The sequence below is a fragment of the Xenopus laevis genome, chromosome 7S, assembly GCF_017654675.1.
Source record: "Xenopus laevis strain J_2021 chromosome 7S, Xenopus_laevis_v10.1, whole genome shotgun sequence".
NCBI classification, from domain to species: Eukaryota; Metazoa; Chordata; class Amphibia; order Anura; family Pipidae; genus Xenopus; species Xenopus laevis.
The window spans coordinates 92649564-92671443 of NC_054384.1; the positions used below are offsets into that span (position 1 = coordinate 92649564).

The 21880-nt window shown below is 39.1% G+C and overlaps 1 long non-coding RNA gene across 1 annotated transcript in view; it reads right to left on the minus strand.

Moving 5' to 3' along the window:
* LOC108697747 overlaps positions 1 to 21880 on the minus strand; it is a 70453-nt gene that overhangs the window by 22613 nt on the left and 25960 nt on the right. The window contains exon 2 of the long non-coding RNA XR_001932476.2: positions 4779 to 4956. This is a non-coding gene — a long non-coding RNA (uncharacterized LOC108697747). The remainder of the gene's footprint in view (positions 1 to 4778; positions 4957 to 21880) is intronic.

Here is a 21880-nt window from a genome sequence, read left to right on the forward strand (position 1 = left end):
TTCTTGAGTAATACCATACAAAATTTACAGCACCATTGCCCTTAATGACTTCTTCCTGTCTGTTAGGTATAAAGGTACAGTAGTTAATGTGATAAATGTCACAAAGTTTGCTCCAAGTCTTGTAACATACAACAACCAGTTTGCAGGCGCCATTTGCTGATACTATTTTTGAAAAAGCAGTAAATGGTAGTTATGGGTTACTAGCCCTAGAACATGCAGATTGTTTTTACTATCACCTCATAAGAGACAGATAAGAGAGGCTTGGATGATATATTGAACAATCATACTAACCAAGACTAGTGTGATCTTAAAATCCATATATATGAGCCTATAGAAAGATCTGTATTAATGTGTGTATATACATGCACTGGGTGGTAGTTTTGCATGCTACAAAAATGTCCCGCGAGTGGCAAAAAATGCCATGCGGAAAACCAAAATTTTTGTAGTAGACAAAAAAGTCGCTCATGGACTCTAATGAATTTTGCAAATTTTTTACTGTTTCGCAAGTTTGGTCATAGTTTTTGGGCGAAACAAAACGGGACAGATTTGCTCATCACTACTGAGGGGGTCATTTGGAGGAGTTGAACTTAATGGACTATTATCTTTTTTCAATCCAAATTAACTATGCAACTATTTAAAGGAAAACTAAACCCTAAAAATTAATTTGGCTAAAAATGCCATATTTATATAGTGAACTTCTTGCACGAGGCTAAAGTTTCAGCTTGTCAATAGCAGCAATGATCCAGGACTTCACACATGTCACAGGGGGTCACCATCTTGGAAAGTGTCTGTGACACTCACATGCTCAGTGGGCTCTGAGCAGCTGTTGAGAAGCTAAGGTTAGGGGTGGTCACAAATCAAGCAGAAGATTAGGTTGGCTTGTAATATAAGCTGATGCTACAAGGCTGATTATTAAAGGAGAAGGAAAGTCTTCTTCCACTTGGGGGTGCCAAATGTTAGGCACTCCCAAGTGTTTGTATTTACTTACCTGAAACTTTGGGCAGGTGCTCCTATCAGCAGAAAGCTACACCGGCCCAGGGTTCTTCCAGCAAGCACCACTGAGCGATCCTCTTCCAGCTTCTTCTTTCCCAGGGCAGACGCATGTATAGTAGAACGAAATAGCCGATCTTTGAGTTAAGGTTCAGCTTTTGGCTCTACTTCGCATGCGCAGCCACAAGAAGAGAAAAGAAGCCAGAAGATGATTGCTTTGTGGTGCTCACTGGAATAACCCGGGCCCGCTGCAGTTTTCTGCTGATAGGAGCACCATCCCGGGGTTTAAGGTAAGTATATACAATCACTTGGGGGTGCTTAACATTTGGCACCCCCAAGTGGAAGAAGACTTTCCTTCTCGTTTAAATTCCTATGCTAGTTGCACTGGTTTCTGTGCTGCCATGTAGTAATTATCTGTATTAATTACTAATCAGCCTTATATTGTGGCATTTCTATTCTATGTGTACTGTATATTGTGAGTGGGTCCCTAAGCTCAGTAAGTGACAGCAGCACAGAGCATGTGCAGTGAATCAGCAGAAAAGAAGATGGGGAGCTACTGGGGCATCTTTGGAGACACAGATCTTTACTGCTAAAGGGCTGTGGTTGCCTTGGGCTGGTACAGAAGCCAAAATATAATATAATATATATATATATATATATATATATATATATATATTTATATATATAATGTACAACAAATTTTGCCTACTTCTTTAGTCAAGCTTTAGTTCTCCTTCTCCTTTAAAGGAATTGTTCAGTGTAAAAATAAAAACGGTGTAATTAGATAGGCTGTGCAAAATAAAAAATGTTACTGATATAGTTAGTTAGCCAAAAATTGTAATGTATAGAGGGTGGAGTGACTGGATGTCTAACATAATAGCCAGAACACTACTTCCTGTTTTTTAGCTCTCTTGGTTTGCACTGACTGGTTACCCTGGTTACCAGGCAGTAACCAATCAGAGACTTGAGGGGAAGGGCACATGGGTCATAATTGTTGCTTTTGAATCTGAGCTGAATGCTGAGGATCAATTGCAAACTTACTTAACAGTGAATGTCCCATGTGGCCCCCCTTCAAGTCACTGACTAACTCAGAGTTAGAGAGCTGAAAAGCAGGAAGTAGTGTTCTGGCTATTATGTTACACATCCGTCACTCCAGCCTTTATACATTACATTATTGGCTAACTAACTATATTAGAAACATTTTTTATTTTGCACAGCCTGTCTATTTACCCAGTTTTTATTTTTACACTGAACTGTTCTTTTAAGAGGGCAAGGTCTATGTCTGAATGCCACTTGTTACATATATTATATATAGAGAGAGCTGCGAAATTTACTTAGATTTTTAAAAAGAAAATGACCAATGCCCACTGTGCATGTAGGTTTAAATATGAACCATTTGCAGGTATGAAATGTACCCAAGTCTGCCCTCTATTGGCTAAAGGCATTCTGAGTAAGGGAAATGATGTGGCTCTCTGATAGATAATAACAGTAAAGCTAAAGTTTTTCCATGTGCCGAATCATTTTGTTGTGTGGATGCTCCGAGGGGAAGATTGCACGGTTAAGTCAAAAGAACAATGCATTTTCAGCTTGGAAATTGCATTTTCCCTACCATTTTTCTGAGTTGTAGCCCTGTTTCCTAAGGCTTGCATCATCCCTATCTCACTCATCTATAAGATTTGATTTTATCTCTATCCGTCTGTCTGTGTTACAGTGACACCAATAGCATTAAGGTCACCTGCTCAGTGTCGGACAGTTTCCTAACCTCCCATTGCTTGTATTCAATTCACGAATGCTAGGCGTATAATATTCCGCTCATACCATGCTGATCTCAAGCTATTTTTTTTGTGTCTGAATCCACTTTGTACTGCAAAACATGTTATTGTTAGAAATGTATTTTCCTCTGTAATTCCCTTTTGCTTCAATGGTTGGAAAGAAATATGAACATTTGGTATGAAAATGGTATCCTTGATTTTAAGCAAAACACTTTCATTACTGAGCTGTGCAAGCATACTGCAAAGTCAATGATTTGCACACATGAACTTTTATTTTACCCACAATGCAGCATGTTTTTAGTCTTTCTACATTGTTATACATATTGATGACATGGTTCCTTGCATGTTTGTGTGCTATTCTGTAAATTAAAATCTATCTTCTATCTATCTATCTATCTATCTCTCTCTCTCTCTCTCTCTCTCTCTCTCTCTCTCTCTCTCTCTCTATCTATCATCTATCTATCTCTCTCTCTCTCTCTCTCTCATCTATCTATCTATCATCTATCTATCTATCTATCTATCTATCTCTCTCTCTCTCTCTCTCTCTCTCTCTCTCTCTCTCTCTCTATTATCTATCTATCTATCTATCTATCTATCTATCTATCTATCTATCTATCTATCTATCTATCTATCTATCTATCTATCTATCATCTATCTATCTATCTATCTATCTATCTATCTATCTATCTATCTATCTATCTATCTATCTATTATCACTCTCTCTCTCTCTCTCTCTCTCTTTATTATCTATCTATCTATCTATCTATCTATCTATCTATCTATCTATCTATCTATCTATCTTCTATCTAAACGTTTTGACCCAGTGAGCCCATGGGGTAATAGTAGCAAATAGAACAGAGGCTAATGATTTTTGCTTGCAGAACTGGCACTAATGAAAACATTAGAGAGAAACTTTATTAAACAATGTCAGCTTTTTTCTGCTGGAGACTGAATTTTTTTCTCCATTAGAATGTGGAAGTCCCTGTTGTTTGATAGCAAGATAGGCATAGTCAGTTGAGTAGTTTGATTACTTGGGTCACTGCAATATATTCATGGGGCACGGAGTTGATGCAAGAGGGCAGGTGTTTGATGCAACTGAATTTTTTAATTTCTCATTACAGTGACTGATCAATCATCAATGGGCACTCTGGGATATCAGCAGCTTTGCAACACAGAGCATGCCCTCTGCCTATGCTGAAAACCATGTGCTGAGGTTTTGTTCACAATTGCACAAATAAAAAATGAGAATGTTAACAGCAAATTAACTATTCCATATCTTTCAGTAGTTTAACGCTATTGCAAATGATTGGGCTGGGCAACCTTTTGCCCTACAGATATTGTTGGACTATGGCTCCACTACAGTTGCCTAACCCTGCTTTGGAGCAGAAGCCTTTCATGTTTACAGGACAACAAAACCCTTGTTAAACCCTGCAGAGGCCTCCCGAACAGCACCACTGTGGATGCCCAACACTGTCCACTTTTCTCTACTGGTCATAAAATGAAGACTAGAATAATGGTATGAACAGCATATCTTCTACCTCTTGATGCCCTCTTCTCCCTGATCACTAACGAGGGGCATGTGAAGTCTTAACTGGCTTCAACTACACATGAATAGGACATCAAGTCACCCCTCAAGATTAAGTAGGCCTGTGTATTGTGACAAAGATTTTGCCCAACTGATATTTTGCCTGGAATCATCAATATACCCATTAGACAGATGAGGACCTAATCCTGTAGGGGAGGCCTTTTCAATGAGTATAATCCAATCACTGGCATAAGGGCCAAACGAGCGGATGTATTTTTATGTATCACTATCTTTAGCACGCAATAAGTTAAGAAAGCTAAGCAAGAAAACGCAAAAAACCCCAAAATCTCCAGCAGTTTGTAGAATATAACTCCATGTATTTCATTAGGGAAAATTACCCAGAGCTTATTTAAAGAGCAAACAAAATGTAATATAACACCGACACCGGCAAACTGGAAATCAACAGATTGTAGAATTGTTTTTTCTATTACCTGACCGTGAAGCAGCACACAGAGCCCGAGCAAGTCTAGCGAGCAGTGATGTTATATAAGCTTTGGAGACAACAAAGATGTGTTCTTCAGTCGTGACAGCAGCCTGGGATGCCTAGAGAAATGTAGCAGTGCCTACAGAGAGAAGGCTGTTATCTGGACCAGAATGTGTATCAGCCACCTGTCAACACACAGAAATGCACTTAAATTTCACTAAAGCCCATGCATTGCTTTAATTACTAAACTTGCTTTTACTAATTACATGTAAAACCCCTATGCAAATAGCATTTTATTTGTTCTCCATACACAACGATACAGCAGCCAAGAAAAGACTTGGGTTCAAAATTGTTAATGACATTAATTTAGTCTTCCCTAAAGGGGGAGTAAATTGACTACATTTTTAGACTGAACATAGTGCATTAGTAAACACTACTGTTCCCCTGGCACAGAACTCTGGGGCCCAGCTGCACTCTCCACCTTATGCCAGATACAAAATCTGGTGTCAAGGGTGACCCGTCCTGCCCATAATAAATGAACCCCATGCGCTTAACAATCAATATAATAGTCAGTTAAATTCTATAGGTATGGGATCCGTTATCCGGAAAGCTCCGAATTATAGGAAGGCCATCTGCCATAGACTCCATTTTATCCAATTTTTAAAAATGATTTCCTTTTTCTCTGTAATAAAAAAACAGTACATTGTACATTATCCAAACTAAGATATAATTAATCCATATTGGAAGCAAAACCAGCCTATTGGATTTTTTAACGTTTACATGATTTCATACATCATTAAGATATGAAGATCCAAATTACGGAAAAATACGTTATCCAGAAAACCTCAGGTCCCGAGCATTCTGGATAACAGGTCCCATACCTGTACTAATTTCCCTTCACCCTCTGCCCCCATCTGATGTGACTGGCTTCCTTGGAAGGGGCAACTCTTCAGTTTGGTAGTAGGGATGTCGCGGACTGTTCGCCGGCGAACTTGTTCGCGCGAACATCGACCGTTCGCGTCCGCCGAATGTTCGCGAACGTAACGCAACGTTCGCCAATTTGGGTTCGCCTTAGCTGGCGCTTTTTTTTGCCATTTCTCCCCCAGACCAGCAGATACATGGCAGCCAATCAGGAAGCTGTCCCTCCTGGACCACCCCCACACCCCCTGGACCACTCCCCTTCCATATATAAACTGAAGCCCTGCAGCGTTTTTTCATTCTGCCTGTGTGTGCTTGGAAGAGCTAGTGTAGGGAGAGAGCTGTTAGTGATTTGAGGGACAGTTGATAGTAACTTTGCTGGCTAGTAATCTACTTGATACTGCTCTGTATTGTAGGGACAGAACTCTGCAGGGATTTGAGGGACATTTTAGGTTAGGTAGCTTTGCTGGCTAGTAATCTACCTTCTACTGCAGTGCTCTGTATGTAGCTGCTGTGGGCAGCTGTCTGTCCTGCTGCTGATCTCTCATCTGCATCTGTTCTTCAAACCACTGCCACCTAGCTGTGTGAGCTTTTTCACATTCTGTCTAAATATCAATAATAATACCGTCTCCAGAAACACCACCTGAGTGACGTAGTGTGATTTCTGCCCTTTACAGCACAAAACGCAGCGCTGTGTCAACAATGGATTTTTTAGAAACATATTTGCCCTTGATCCCCCTCTGGCATGCCACTGTCCAGGTCGTTGCACCCTTTAAACAACTTTAAAATCATTTTTCTGGCCAGAAATGTCTTTTCTAGCTTTTAAAATTCGCCTTCCCATTGAAGTCTATGGGGTTCGCAACGTTCGCGAACCGTTCGCATTTTTGTCCGGACGTTCGCAAACATTTTCGCGAACATTTTTTCCGACATTCGCTACATCCCTATTTGGTAGTGACTTCCCTATATCCATGGACAATTAAATTAACCAAGCCTCACAGGTTTAGATTGTAAGCTCTATACAACAGGGACTCTCTGCACCAAAAAACATTCTACATATGTAGTTCAAACAGCTGCACCCATTTCCACAAACTTTCAGTTAAATGAGCCCCATGAAATTATGGAAGCACTGGAGGTAAAGTACATGTAAGTATGAGGAGCACTTTATCCAAACTACTTTGTAATTTGCTTTGACCACCTTTTTAGATGAACCGTTGACAGTGCAGATTTGCATAAGTGAGGACAAAGCTATAGAATGTAAATCAGAGGAGAGAGCATTAGATGTTGTTGCAGGGTGACAAGTGTATCAAATTCAGCACTTGAATCTAAAGGTATATATTATATTTTGATTGATCAGTGTAATCACTGCGATCAGGAAGCGCTCTAAGAACTTTGAAAACTTTAAAAATATACTCCGTTAACTAATATGCTCTTCCATTCTTCATTTAAACATGCAGGAGAAGCCCATTATTTAGCTCAAAAATGGGTCTACCAGAATTGTAATTGTCAATAGGGCAAAGCAAATATGGAGATTTTTCAGTATTTAGAACATAAAACCTTGAGATGATCCACCTAGAGGGACATTGTACAGTTGTGTTCAAGACAGTCGTCAGCGAGAAGGTGACACCACCAGAAGGTTTTAGCTACACAACTTTAGTGTTATGTTAATATGCCAACCACTGGAAAAGAAACTGAGGGTAGAGAAATATATCCTAATTATACAACAACATCTCTGGGTTTTATGTAATGATGGGCGAATTTGGCGGGTTTCACCAAAAAATTTGCGAATTTCCAGTGAAATTCGCGAAAACAGCGAAAAATTTGCAAAGCAGCACCGGCATCTAGTTATTGACGCTGGGGAATTTTTGTGGCAGTTTCGCAATTTTATTCGCCGGCGGCGAATCACGGGAATTCGCTGCGAATTCGCGCCTGGCCAATAAATTCGCCCATCACTAGTTTTATGTCATATTTGCCTGTAAAGTATTTTTGAAAAAAAAAATGTTCAGCCAAATACCCTTCCTGCACTAACAGGTGCAAAAACAGGTCTAGTAACCCACAGTAAGCAGATGTTTGCTTTCAAGAAGACCTGTATATAGTTCCTGATGATTGTGATTGGTTGCTGTGTGGTTACAGGAACTTGATCATATTTTTCATTTGTTATGATTGCCTGGTATTGTGCATAGTTTGATATGTTAAACTGAGAGTTGTGGAGACTGGATCTCCATAGATACTGGAAAACTCAACTATGGATACATAGATGGTAATATAATAACAAGAATGGTAAAGTAAAGTTGAAGGTACAACACTCTATGTACACTGAAATTGAGGGTGATGATTATTATTATTATGGTTGAGTACATTGAAAAATAAGCTGATACCTAGACATAAAAGATGAGGAGTGAAACATTTCTCTGATTACCATAGTAAACATGGTGTAAGTCCTGGGAACCTGAACATTCTGGTACCAAAAAAGGTTTAATTGATATTAAATCTATGGCTATAGAACCCAAGTTTTAAATGTAATAAGGATTCAAAAAGAGAATGCTCTGGTAATTTTAGTATCTCATATGTAGTACTAATGTGTCTCATATGTGATTGTTACTAATATGTGGTATGAATTTGGGTGCTCAGAAGAAATAAAAATATGATTAGTAGAATAATAGAGGAAGACAATTAAAACATATTTGAATTCAAACAAGCCAACTGAACAGGTTTGGACTAAGGTTCAAGTAGACTCTGGCATTTCACAGAGACCCAGACAGCCCCCCCCCCCACAGGTCCATATAACAGTGTCTATGGCATCTTACAGCAGCCCCTCTGTCTATGGCATCTTGCCAGTCTGTGCCTGCCACTGACTGTTTAAAAAAAATAAAGGGGTTACCTTCAGATTTAGTTAGACTACTATCTCTAATTATAGAGAGCTGATGTATTTATTTAAGCTGGTTTCAAAATCTGCCAGGAAATTATTGACCAGTAGGTCTGACCCCAATAGCAGGGGAACTTTGTGAAGAAATATGAACCTAAACAAAGACCAGAAATAGGGTAGGAATAACATCATTGTTGCTAACTGGTCTAATACTGATTATATTCAATACTGATAAGTCCATCATTATATTGTTTCCTAGTGAAAAAAGGAAAGCTATTTACACATGCTAACTACAAACCCATTTCCTTTAGTAGAAGTTCTATGGTACTTGGCTACTGTCTGGAAATAGAGCCACTGTTCTCTATAACTGCTTGTCCTCTTCTGCTGGCATATGCGTAATGACAGTATTTAATTGCGTTTTAAATTTATAGACATTATGGGGGCACATTTACTTAGATCGAATGAATGATTAGAAGGAAAAAAACTTTGAATTTCAAAGGTTTTTTTTGGCTACTTCGACCATCTAATTGGCTTCTTCGACCTTCGACTACGACTTTGAATCGAACGATATGAACTAAAAATTGTTAGACTATTCGACCATTCCATAGTCAAAGTACTGTCTCTTTAAAAAAAACTTCGACCATCTACTTCTCCACCTAAAACCTACAGAGCACCAATGTTAGCCTATGGGAAAGGTCCCCATAGGCTTTCCTAGCAATTTGTGATCAAAGGAAAATCGTTCGATCAAAGAATTAAAATCCTTTGAATAGATTTTTCCTTCAATCGAATTGTGGTAAATCCTTTGACTTCGATATTCAAAGTCGAAGGATTTAACTTCGATGGTCAAATATCGAGGGTTAATTCGACCCATAGTAAATGTGCCCCTATTTGTTGCATTACCCGTGCATCATCATTTTCAATTACCTACAGACGACAGGTTCTATGATATATGTCTATAATAGTGGTATGTGGTTGTATATTTGATACAGGTTGGCAGCACCAAAACCTTCCCTCTGTTTAGCAGAAGCATACAGCACCTTGTTCGATTAAAATGCGTTAATTACCAGCCTGAAATGTCATGCGCTTCTTCTCTACAGTGTATACTAAGGTCTTTGGCCATTAAAAGTAAGTGCAATTTATACAGTATAAAGAGGGATTATAGAGCTGACTCTGAAGTTTACAACATTCCTTCTGTATATCATAACTTGTTGCCAGTTTTGACTTTCCTCCAGCTTTCTACCACCTCCACTAGTTTTGGAATCCCCTTACAAACCAAGAAAGAATGATCCCATGTCATTATGGGAGACATCAGGCATAAGTAGCAGAAACAGCCTGTGCAGACACATTCTGTCCCATTAAACTGTATATAACGGCTCAGTACAAAGCACAATTCACCTGGATTATAGTAGGCCTTTTATAATGAAAATCTTATTCATGAAAATCTAAGAAATCATGGATTTCTCTGCAGGCATACATGAGTTATTTATTTCCATAATTTTGGAACTAAAAATTACATATTGGTTATACAGTATAAGGCAAACCTGCCCAGTAATGCTATGTTTATTTCTCCATATCAGGTCTTACTTCTCTATTTGCTTGAACATACAAAAAAAAAAAAAAAAAACAAAAAAAAAACACCCTTGGTTCTTCGCTCAGCATTTGCTCAGAGCTCATTAATGTTTCTTGTGTGTACAGTCAATTATTATTTTATTTATGAACAGCGAGTGGAAATTCCTCCAGTGCCATCTGCCAAATGTAACCATAGCTGAACAGTGTGTGAGATGCAAAGAACTGCTTGGGGTACACAGTTTTAAGGGGAATAGTTTTCTATATTTTCTATATTGCTTATCTACAGCCCTACTGTACTGTATAATGTCTGCATATTTCTGTTTCACTTCTCCTTCTCATCTTTACTTTATATCACCACAAGGTGGCAGTGTACTGCTATATACATTAATAAACCTAGCAAAAATCACCAATAATGAAGCTTGCAAGAAAGATGCAAAACAGATATTTCTCCCCTAAGTTTACTCATTATTCCTCTTTATTTAAGCTGTTTATTCAGAAGGATGGCAGCAGACTTACACTAAAGGGTTGTCATTTGCTTTTCCTTATACTGTACGAGAGCCAAATGCTAGAATTAGTAATAGTAAGCATATTTTTCTATTTGCCAAAGTAATTCTCCTTAAAAAGCCTTTAAACAGTGAACACATAATAGGGATGGATAGTTACTTTTATTTCAGAACAAAATGTAATCAGGCTGCTGGGCTGGTGCATAATAATAAGGATGTTGCTCTAAGTGCATACTACTTCCAGACTTAAACCGTTAAATGGGCACAGTTATACCACTGCTATTTTATTGTGAGCATATCTGGCAACATGTTGAAATGACAGGTGATTTATTATCTAGGAGACTATGCAAACTTTAAAAGGAACTGCACCCAAATGAAAATTGGAACGATGAAATAAACTGTAATTGTAAGCATTGTTCCAAAAGGCTTGTATATAGCTCTGCTATTGAAATCAATATCTGTCTTGGGACCCAATGACCCACCTAGGGAAGCAGGGCTTGACGGGTCCTAGGAGAAGTACCACTCCCCACCCCTTTGTTGTAAGGGGTGTTTGTTGTCGCAGTTAGCAGAGGGTACCTTTCAGGTCCAGACTGAGAATTAAAATAGGCCCTGGCATTTCAGGTACACAGAGGCCCAACCAGCCCACATAGAGGCCCAAACAGCCCCCACCAGCCCACTAAATACTGACTTTCTATGGCACCTTATAGCAGCCCCTCTGGCATTTGCCAGAACCCACAGATTGCCAGTCCGGGCCTGGTACCTTTACAAAGAGCCCCAGGGGAAGTTAAAAATGGGCCTGGGTCCTCATAGGAAGGTAGGCAGCCCGGTTTAGGGCTCAGGTAAAATTGAGCAGGAACCAATCTTGCCAGTTGGGGCACAGTCACCCCCAAAGGTTGGGTAAAAAAGTTAGTTATACAAACGGTTTGTTAAAAGTTGTAAATGTTATACATGTTAAGTATGATTATCGCTTTGGTAAATAAACAACTGCGGCCATCTCTTTCCAAACCAGTGGTGTGTGTGTATCATTGGGACAGGAGGTATGGGGTTGGGATAGAGGGGAGGGGGTCAGTATAGTTGTATGCATAAAATTGACGCGCGTCAAAATTATTCGGATACCCATTGACTTTAATACATTTGGACAAAACAGTCACGCATAGAAAAATTGTTGCATGCTTCAAAATTGTCACACATCAAAATTATTTTGTTGCCAAATGTGTTTCACGGATTTTCCTCATTTTGCCCAGATTCGCCCATCACTAGTTCTGTCTCATGTGGCCCCCTTTCAAGTCGCTGACTAACTCAGAGTTAGAGAGCTGAAAAGCAGGAAGTAGTGTTCTGGCTATTATGTTACACATCCAGTCACTCCAGCCTTTATACATTACATTTTTGCCTAACTAACGATATTAGAATTTATATTATATTATATTAAATTAGAATTTATTTTTACACTGAACTGTTCCTTTAATACCCTGCTGGACTCCTGCTGTGCCTGAATCTCACATACCAATATAGAAAAAAATGAGCAATGCACGGGCACATTTCATAAAAACCTCACAGATGCTGTGCATATGGGTATAGGCCTAACATTACAGGCACAAAAAAAGACTCATAACTCTGCACCAACATCAACCAGGTATAGGACCTGTTATCAAGAATGCTAGGAACCTGGGGTTTTCCAGATAAGGGATCTTTTCATAATTTGGATCTCTATACCATAAGTTTATCAAAAAATTATTTAAACATTAAATAAACCTATAAGGATGGTTTTGCCTTCAATAAGGATTAATTATATCTCAGTTCACATCAAGTACAAGGTACTGTTTTATTATTACAGAGAAAAATTATTATTTTTTTACACTTTAATTATTTGATTAAAATGGAGTCTATGAGAGATTGCCCTCCCATAATTTGGAGCTTTCTGGATAATGGGTTTCCGGATAACATATCCCATTCCTGTATAATAGAAAACAATCTTTATATAGAATTAGCCATCAGGGTCGAACTGGGCCAGCGGGAAAAACCCGGTGGGCCCCCGGCTCTTGTGGGCCCAGGTCCGCACCCACATGTGGCTCTTAATGCCGCGACCCCCTTTGTCGGAGGACGCAGAAGAAAACTTTGTGCATGCGCACAACCAGGGCTCATTCCCCCAGCATTATGTCTCACTGCAAATGTATAAACATATAAATGTTTGTAAGGTTTTGAGGGACTAGTGGAGCTCATGCCATTACATTGGGGTATAAAAGTACAATAATAACACAAAAGCTAACAATGGGCCAATTCACCCTGAAAGTAATGTTCAAGCAAGCTGTAACCCTGTCGACACTCCTTCGGTCATGTTACACTCGTCTGGCGCTAACCTGATGGCAATGGATAAATCTGAGCCATTCCGCAGTGGTATTGGGAGAGACTGTGTACTTGGTACTTGTAACGCAGTGCCTCCACCTAGTGGAATCCGGGAATGCACCTACAGGTGGCCCCACTAGGAAAACAGTAATAATGCACACACAGTAGTTGGTAAGTAAAAAACTGTTTATCTAAAATAAATGTAAAAGGCAGCTAATACATACTGTACATGTGGTACCCCACACTACACCCCCCCCGGGGCATGCTCCCCATTAAGAGGCTGGGTGCCACCCATAATAATTTGTAACACCTGTATCTAACCATGCTGTCTTCTTTGCAAGATTGGTACAGTCTTGGACAGTTTGCATGCTCATAAGGGCCTTCAGCAAGTTTCATAACAAAGAAGGTATGCAGTCCTGGGCATTATGGTTCATTGCCATTCTCAATAAGTTTTCATGTCATAAGGGCCTTAAATAAGTTTGGTACAACACCTAGCAAGCTCATTAGGCCTTTCAATAAGCTCAGAACAATAAGGGTATGCTGTCCTGGACATTAGGTTCACAGAAGGTCTGCCGGTTCTCTACAGTTTACATGCTCATTAAGGCCTTCAGTAAGTTTGGCACACCAAAGCTATGCAGTCCTGAACAGCTTTCATGCTCAATAGGGCCTTCAGTAATATCACTACAATGAGGGTTTGCACTCCTGGACAGCTTGAATGGTCATTAAAGGGTTACTGTCATGGGATTTTTTCAAAATGAATCAGTAAATAGTGCTGCTTCAGCAGAATTCTGCACTGAAATCCATTTCTCAAAAGAGCAAACAGATTTTTTTATATTCAATTTTGAAATCTGACACAGGGCTAGACATATTGTCAATTTCCCAGCTGCCCCAAGTCATGTGACTTTTGCTCTGATAAACTTCAATCACTCTTTACTGCTGTGCTGCAAATTGGAGTGATATCACCCCCTCCCTTTCCCCCCCCCCCCAGCAGCCAAACAAAAGAACAATGGGAAGGTAACCAGATAGCAGCTCCCACAAGATAACAGCTGCCTGGTAGATCTAAGAACAACACTCAATAGTAAAAACCCATGTCTCACTGAGACACATTCAGTTACATTGAGAAGGAAAAACAGCAGCCTGCCAGAAAGCATTTCTCTCCTAAAGTGCAGGCACAAGTCACATGACCAGGGGCAGCTGGGAAATTGACAAAATGTCTAGCCCCATGTCAGATTTCAAAATTGAATATAAAAAAATCTGTTTGCTCTTTTGAGAAATGGATTTCAGTGCAGAATTCTGCTGGAGTAGCACTTTTAACTGATGCGTTTTGACATGTTTTCCGATGAAACATGTTTTCCGATGACAGGATTCCTTTAAGGTCCTCAGTAAGTTTGCAATAATCAGGGTCTGCAGTAATGGACAAGCTTGCATGCTGATCAGAGCCTTTAGTAAACTAGGTACAATGAGGGTCTGCAGTCCTAGACAACTTGCATGGTCATTAGGGTCTTGCACATTAGAACCTTCATTGAACTGTACATTACAAGGAGGTGACAATATGCATTGATCACTACATGGATGCATACATGGTCAGAAATATATAAAAATAAAAAAAGCAAAGCAAATGAACTTTACTTATAGTTTGAATAGGACTGAAGACTGTATTTTTGTAACATATGTTTCCCCCCTGTGCAAAGAACACATTGCGCCTCTTGTGTCTCTTTTAATAAACAGTTCCTTCATTAGGCAGGAGCTGTAGAAAAGTGATTGGCAACTAGAAACCGTGAGAAATGGAAGGAAGAGAAATTAGAAGCATAATGCCCACATGCAGGCATTGAAGGGAAAGACAATAACGTACAAGATGAGAGTTGATTTGTAGAGGCTATGAAAGAGGTGAGGAAAGAGATCACACAGCAAAATGCGTGGGAGGATGAAGGCCAGATAAGTAATCAAGGTAGAGGTTATATTCAGTACCTTTATTATATATTTCTTCCTACTGAAAGTCCATGCTGAAATGATTTCTCTCTCCTATTAATATCTTTAAATCCAAGGGGGGGGTCCCTGTCCATAGAAATGTGTCACAATGGAAATGTAATTTTCTTCTTACTGTTTAAATTTGTTTATCTTGCACAGAACAGTGGATTGATGTTCCTTTTATAACTTAAAAAGGTCCCGTACCTTCAATTATAGCTCAAGAAGAAAACCCCTGTTGTGATTTACCCTGCTACAGTTTGGGGTTATCAAAATTTCTCTTGATTAAGGGTTTCTTTTTCATGTTTTATGCATTTCTAATTAGTGCTCAGCATTTGCTAATTTTATACAGTTTTCAACCCCCATGGAGCTTTCTTCTTTTGCCTCGATAAGCTTTCCTATGTCAATCACTGTGCTGATAAACAGTAGATTACAGATAAGCTATCAGACCAGTGTAGAGTGAATTATAATTATTGCTTTGTAGAAAAGACGGAGACTGAAAAGGTTAGTATACAACTATATACACCAAAATGAGCGAAATAAATAGAACTTATGCTAAATGTACTTTCCTTCCTATTCTTTTAAAGGAATAGTTACACCAAAAAAATTAAAGTGTTTTAAAGTATTTAATATACTTAGAAGAGTATCTGTTTTTTTTACAAATAGAGGGTTAACTTACCAAAGTTAACAGGGATCCGGGTACTCATGCCCGCCTAGACCATCAGCTTAGGGATGTGATGAACACATTATGGGGCAGATTTATCAAGGGTCGAAATGAATTCAAGGGAATTTTCGAAGTAAAAAAATTAAAAATTCAAGGTAATTTTTGGATACTTCGACCATCGAATAGGATACTACGACTTCGACTTTGAATTCGATTCGAAGTAAAATAGTTCAAATATTCGACCATTCGATAATCGAAGTACTGTCTCTTTAGAAAAACTTCGACTTCAATACTTCGCCAAATCAAACCTGCTGAACTGCTATGTTAGCCTATGGGGACCTTCTAGAGAGTTTTTGAAAGTCGAAGTAAAATCGTTCGATCGTTCGCTGAAATCCTCCAATTCGTTCGATTCGAAGGATTTAATCGTTCGATCGAACGATTTAACTTCAACCGCAGGATACCCAAATTAGATGAAAAAAACTTCGATTTCGATATTCGAAGTCGAAGTATTTCAATTCGATGGTCGAATTTCGAGTAAAATCGTTTGATCGTTGGCTGAAATCCTCCAATTCGTTCAATTAGAAGGATTTAATCGTTCGATTGAACGATTTTACTTCAAAAGCAGGATACCCAAATTAGAATAAAACTAATAAAAACTTCTACTTTGATATTCGAAGTATTTCAATTCGATGGTCGAATTTCGAAGTATTTTTAACTTCGAAATTCGACCCTTGATAAATCTGCCCCCTAATGTTCAAATACAGGCTGGCACAAACCAGGCATCATTTAGAGAATGGTGCAGTTAAAAAAGTAGTTTATTTAGGAAAACACATCTCAATATACAGCCTTACGCGTTTCATGCTGTGTGAACACTTGCTCATAGGCTGAAACAATACTGAACATGCATTGGTATTTAAATAAAAACACTCCAATCACCGACAAAAGGAGTATTACACATTTTTTGTTAAAAAAATTGTTTAAATTGCAATTGTGAGACTTCAGACAGCTTAACAAAAAATGTGTAGTACTCGTCCTTCAGCCTTGCGCCTTTATATTGTCACTCCTAGGGGTACATTTACCAAGCGGCAAAAATTCGCCAGGTGAAAATTCACTCCGACAACGCTAATTCACTAAAATGTGAAGTTGCCTCCAGGGCTCCGAATGCTGGCAAATTCTCTCTAGCGTTACTTCGGCAATGCGAGCAAATCAAAGCAAAGATGCGGTAGCGTTCAATTCTGCCTAGCGCAACTTTGTTAGAGGTCTTTTCTCAGGCTGATTTGCATACGGCAGGATATTTAAAATTGAATGGACGTATATGTTGCAGCAAATACATTACATTACACAAGTCCAGAGAACCTTAAAAAAGAAAATAGAGTTGTTATAATGCCCTACAAATGAGCCCACTGTATAGTTTATGTTCCATATGTTAGAAAATGCATGGGGGAAGCCGGTTAGCCAAAAGAAAATTTGTAAGGACTTTTGCAGCCTATCACTCTGAAAAAAGGAAAAGACGCCAGCGTTTTTTGGACTTAGAAACTTTTTCCACTAAAAAAATATAATGTAAATGAGATTGAGGAAGATCTATGCATTCTGGGCTGAGCTGGTGAAGGCAAGTCTGGCGAAAGAGGTAACGTTCAGTAAAATCCGCATCTTAGTGAATTTGCGGAGTAACGTCCATTCGCCAGAGTGAAAATTCGCCAGGCGATAAGAGTGCGAATCACCGCTAGCGTCTATCTCCTTCGATAGCGAAGTGACTTCTGAATCTGCAAAATCTGCAAAGTCCCTCAAAAACGGTAACGATGGCGAATCTTCGCCAGCTTTAGTCACTTCGCCCTTTAATAAATCTGCCCTTAGTGTATTTAATTAATGTGAACATTTTGTAACTTTTTTATGCAAGCCAGTGACTAGACTAGAGTACAGGTCTTCATTGCCAGTGTACTTTATCTACTGTCCTGTGGTTATTTCCTTGTTGATAATGATAATTTCAATATTTATAGGAGAACTAAGACTTAACTAAAGAAGTAGCTAGAAATGTTGTACAATTTATAAGGGGCAGATTTATGAAGGGTCGAAGTGAATTTGAGGGAATTTTCAAAGTAAAAAAATTCGAAATTCGAAGTAATTTTTTGGATACTTCAACCATCGAATAGGATACTATGACTTCGAATGTACTTCGACTTGAAGTAAAAATCGTTCGACTATTCGATAATCAAAGGGGCAAATTCACTAAGCGCCGAAGCGCCGAACGCTAGCGTTACTTCGCTAGCGTTTGGCATTTTCGTTACTGCGCAAATTCACTAACGAACGCTGGCGTAGTTTCGCTAGTGTTACTTCGCACCCTTACGCCTGGCGAATTTTCGCTAGCGACGTAACTACGCAAATTCACTAACTTGCGCAGTGTACTGAACGCTACCTTTTACGCTAGACTTCCTTCGCCACCTCAGACCAGGAGAAGCGCTATAGAGTAGATAGGGAATTCTTCAAAAAAGTCCCAAAAAACGCTGGCGTGTTTTCTACATTATGGGTGATAGGCTGAAAAGATCGAAAAAATTTTAGGGGCTCCCCTCCTTCCCCCCTACATTTCCTGACTCGTGGCAACTTACCTAGACAGTGGGCACATGTGTAGGGCAAAATAAAATTTTTATTTGATGTTTTGAAGGTTTTCTAGGCATTTGTAGTGCTGATACGTATTCCTCTATTGAAATTTGAATTTGGCGCCGTATGCAAATTAGCCTTCGCTAGCGTAACTTCGCTTTACTAAGCGAGTCAACGCTAGCGCAACTTTTCAACCTTACGCTACCCCTGAGCGCAACTTCGGATTTTAGCGAATTTGCGAAGCGCTGGTCGAAACTACGCCTGGTGAAGTGTGGCGAAGTGCATCGAAGTTACGCCTGGCGCAACTACGAATCTTAGTGAATTTGCCCCAAAGTCTCTTTAAAAAAACTTTGACTTCAATACTTCGCCAACTTAAACCTGCCGAAGTGCTATGTTAGCCTATGGGGACATGCCAGAGCATATTTCTAAGTTTTTTTTGAGTAAAAATGATGGCTGATCCCAATCTTATTTATAGGGAAAAAATATAAATATATAGGAAGGCTGGTATTTTTTTCCAGATAAGGTGGCAACCCTAGAACCCACTGAGCATGTAACACTTTCCAAGATGGTGACCCCCTGTGACAAGTTTGAAGTCCTGGATCATTGCTGCTATTGACAAGCTGAAACTTTAGGCTGGTACACAAGTTCAGTATATAAAACATGGCATTTTTAGCAACATTCATTTTGAAAGATATGTCTAAAGGTATCAATACAGGAGCTAATATTGGCTGCCACATTGCTGCTTATTGCCATGGGAAAGGAGCCAAACAGGATGATACTGAGCCATACAGTTCTTCCCTATGTGTTTATTATATACCTTGCATGAGTATTAATTGACAGATGTAGGATTTACTTCAGCATAAGATTACAGTTATGAAACTACCGTATGTGATACAGGTATGTTCCCAAGAACTATCAAGGATTTCCGTTTCAGAATGATTGGAGATAAAACCAGGAAATTCTCTTCGGGGAATATACAGCCCATCTCTGTTATTATCAGTTATTTTCCATCAGACGTGGTACAGAGTACAAACACAAGACTTTGAGGCCAACACACTACAGCAGTTATGTACTTAAAACACCCAGTGGTGTGATGATTCTAATGTACAGGGTCAGTATGAGGTTTGAAAAGCATATCAGAGATATAGCAAAATATTGACTGTGTCATTGTCTCCAGATTTATAATGATTAGCCAGTACTTATTTACTATTCTATTAATAATTTCTTTATCCTGTATAGATTTGCTTTATCGTTTGATCTGTTGCTTGTTATCATGGTTTCTTCACAGACCCTAGGGAATATCTGTTTTTCTTCAAAGTTAGAAACGACAATGACGCAATAAAAGCGTAAGTGATGATAATCTCCCTTTAATGACAATGGCCTTTTGGCGAGTTGATGCATGTTATGATGCACCAGAGATACCCTTTCATTTTATGCTGCTTTACATTTAATCAAATGTTATAAAAGGAATAAACGTATGAAACTACAGGGGTGCTTTAGGGGCAAGGCAAACCTTGATGCTTTTTTTTTTATTTTTTGATGCTTTAGGGGCAAGGCAAACCATGCAGAATGGCAAGGGCATCATGCCTGTCTAGGCATTAAAGGGATCCTGTCACCAGAAAACATGTTTTTATAAAAACGCATCAGTTAATAGTGCTACTCCAGCAAACTTCTGCACTGAAATCCAATTCTCAAAAGAACAGATTTTTTTTTATTCAATTTTGAAATCTGACATGGGGCTAGACATTTTGTCAATTTCCCAGCTGCCCCTGGTCATGTGACTTGTGCCTGCACTTTAGGAGAGAAATGCTTTCTGGCAGGCTGCTGTTTTTCCTTCTGAATGTAACTGAATGTGTCTCAGTGAGACATGGGTTTTTACTATTGAGTGTTGTTCTTAGATCTACCAGGCAGCTGTTATCTTGTGTTAGGGAGCTGTTATCTGGTTACCTTTCCATTGTTCTTTTGTTTGGCTGCTGGGGGGAAAAGGGAGGGGGTGATATCACTCCAACTTGCAGTACAGCAGTAAAGAGTGATTGAAGTTTATCAAAGCACAAGTCATATGACTTGGGGCAGCTGGGAAATTGACAATATGTCTAGCCCCATGGCAGATTTCAAAATTGAATATAAAAAAATCTGCTCTTTGGAGAAATGGATTTCAGTGCAGAATTCTGCTGGAGCAGCACTATTTACTGATTCATTTTGAAAAAAAATGTTTTCCCCATGACAGTATCCCTTTAAGTACTGGGCTCTTTTTGTACCTGTGTGTCTTGTGTGCTTTATGAACATTTTGTTATATGTGCATTTACTGTATTAGTGACCTGTTAACTGACACAATTTATTGCTGTAAAATTGTAGTGAAATTGAGAGCTGTATTTTAGTAAAATACTGGATTGTGCCTCTATGGCCCTATAGCTGCTATGAAAATTTGCCTCCAAAACATGTGTACAAGTTATACTAATACCTATAAAATAAAGGTGATGTCAGAGCCCCAACATAAAAATCCATCTAGGTTGCATGACATGAAGCTCCCCTGCAAGTATATCATTCTGCATGCAGGATCTTCATTTGAGTGTCTGTAGGCTAACCTTGTTCTCATCTGTGGGTACCTAGAATTGGCATTGTTTTTATGTAAATCATTGAAAAAGACCTTTAGCACCTGAAATGTGAAAGTTAAAATATCCTGAACATCCCACAAAAATCTTCCTCATCTTGTTGAAAGGCAACTGGGTTTCCAGCTGTAGCGCCATTTGATGTATTTTTTAGTGGTGAATGGGATGTCAGGCATGTGTGCATGTGTGTGCATGTGTGTGCGTGTGCGTGTGTGTGTGCGTGCGTGTGTGTGCGTGTGTGTGTAGCAGCTAATGAATTTTGGGAAGCAAGTAAATAATTTACAACATCTACTGTGGATATGAATGAAAAGACTTTTCTTGCAGCGTTAATTTGCCCTGGAGACAGCTGATAAATTATACATAACAGAGTTTATTTTATTTATTTTTTAAGGCTAAAGATATTTTTTGTATTTCCTTTGTTGCTTACAGACACTGACTTTTTTCCTTGCATTTTAGATGTTTATTATTTATGTGGGTGCTGGCACCACGGCTGCTTTATTTACTTGTGGAAAGGAAACCGAACAGGGGCCTCTAAAATGCAGTTCTTGATGCCTAGATGTATTATTGACCTCATTATTTTATGAACAGCAAACACATGGGCAACCGATCGTCTCTCATCTCGGCTATGGCTCGGCAAACACTGTATCAGGGCTGTACTATTTATTGTTTACAGAATTATAGTATGCCCGTTTACTTAGCTGAAGTAAACTCAGCTTAAAGGGATACTGTCATCGGAAAACCATGCAGAATGGCAAGGGCATGATCCCTGTCTAGGCATTAAAGCATTAAAGGGATCCTGTCATCAGAAAACATGTTTTTTTAAAAACACATCAGTTAATAGTGCTACTCCAGCAGAATTCTGCACTGAAATCCATTTCTCAAAAGAGCAAACAGATTTTTTTATATTCAATTTTGAAATCTGACATGGGGCTAGACATATTGTCAATTTCCCAGCTGCCCCATGTCATATAACTTGTGCCTGCACTTTAGGAGAGAAATGCTTTCTGGCAGGCTGCTGTTTTTCCTTCTCAATGTAACTGAATGTGTCTCAGAGGGACATGGGTTTTTACTATTGAGTGT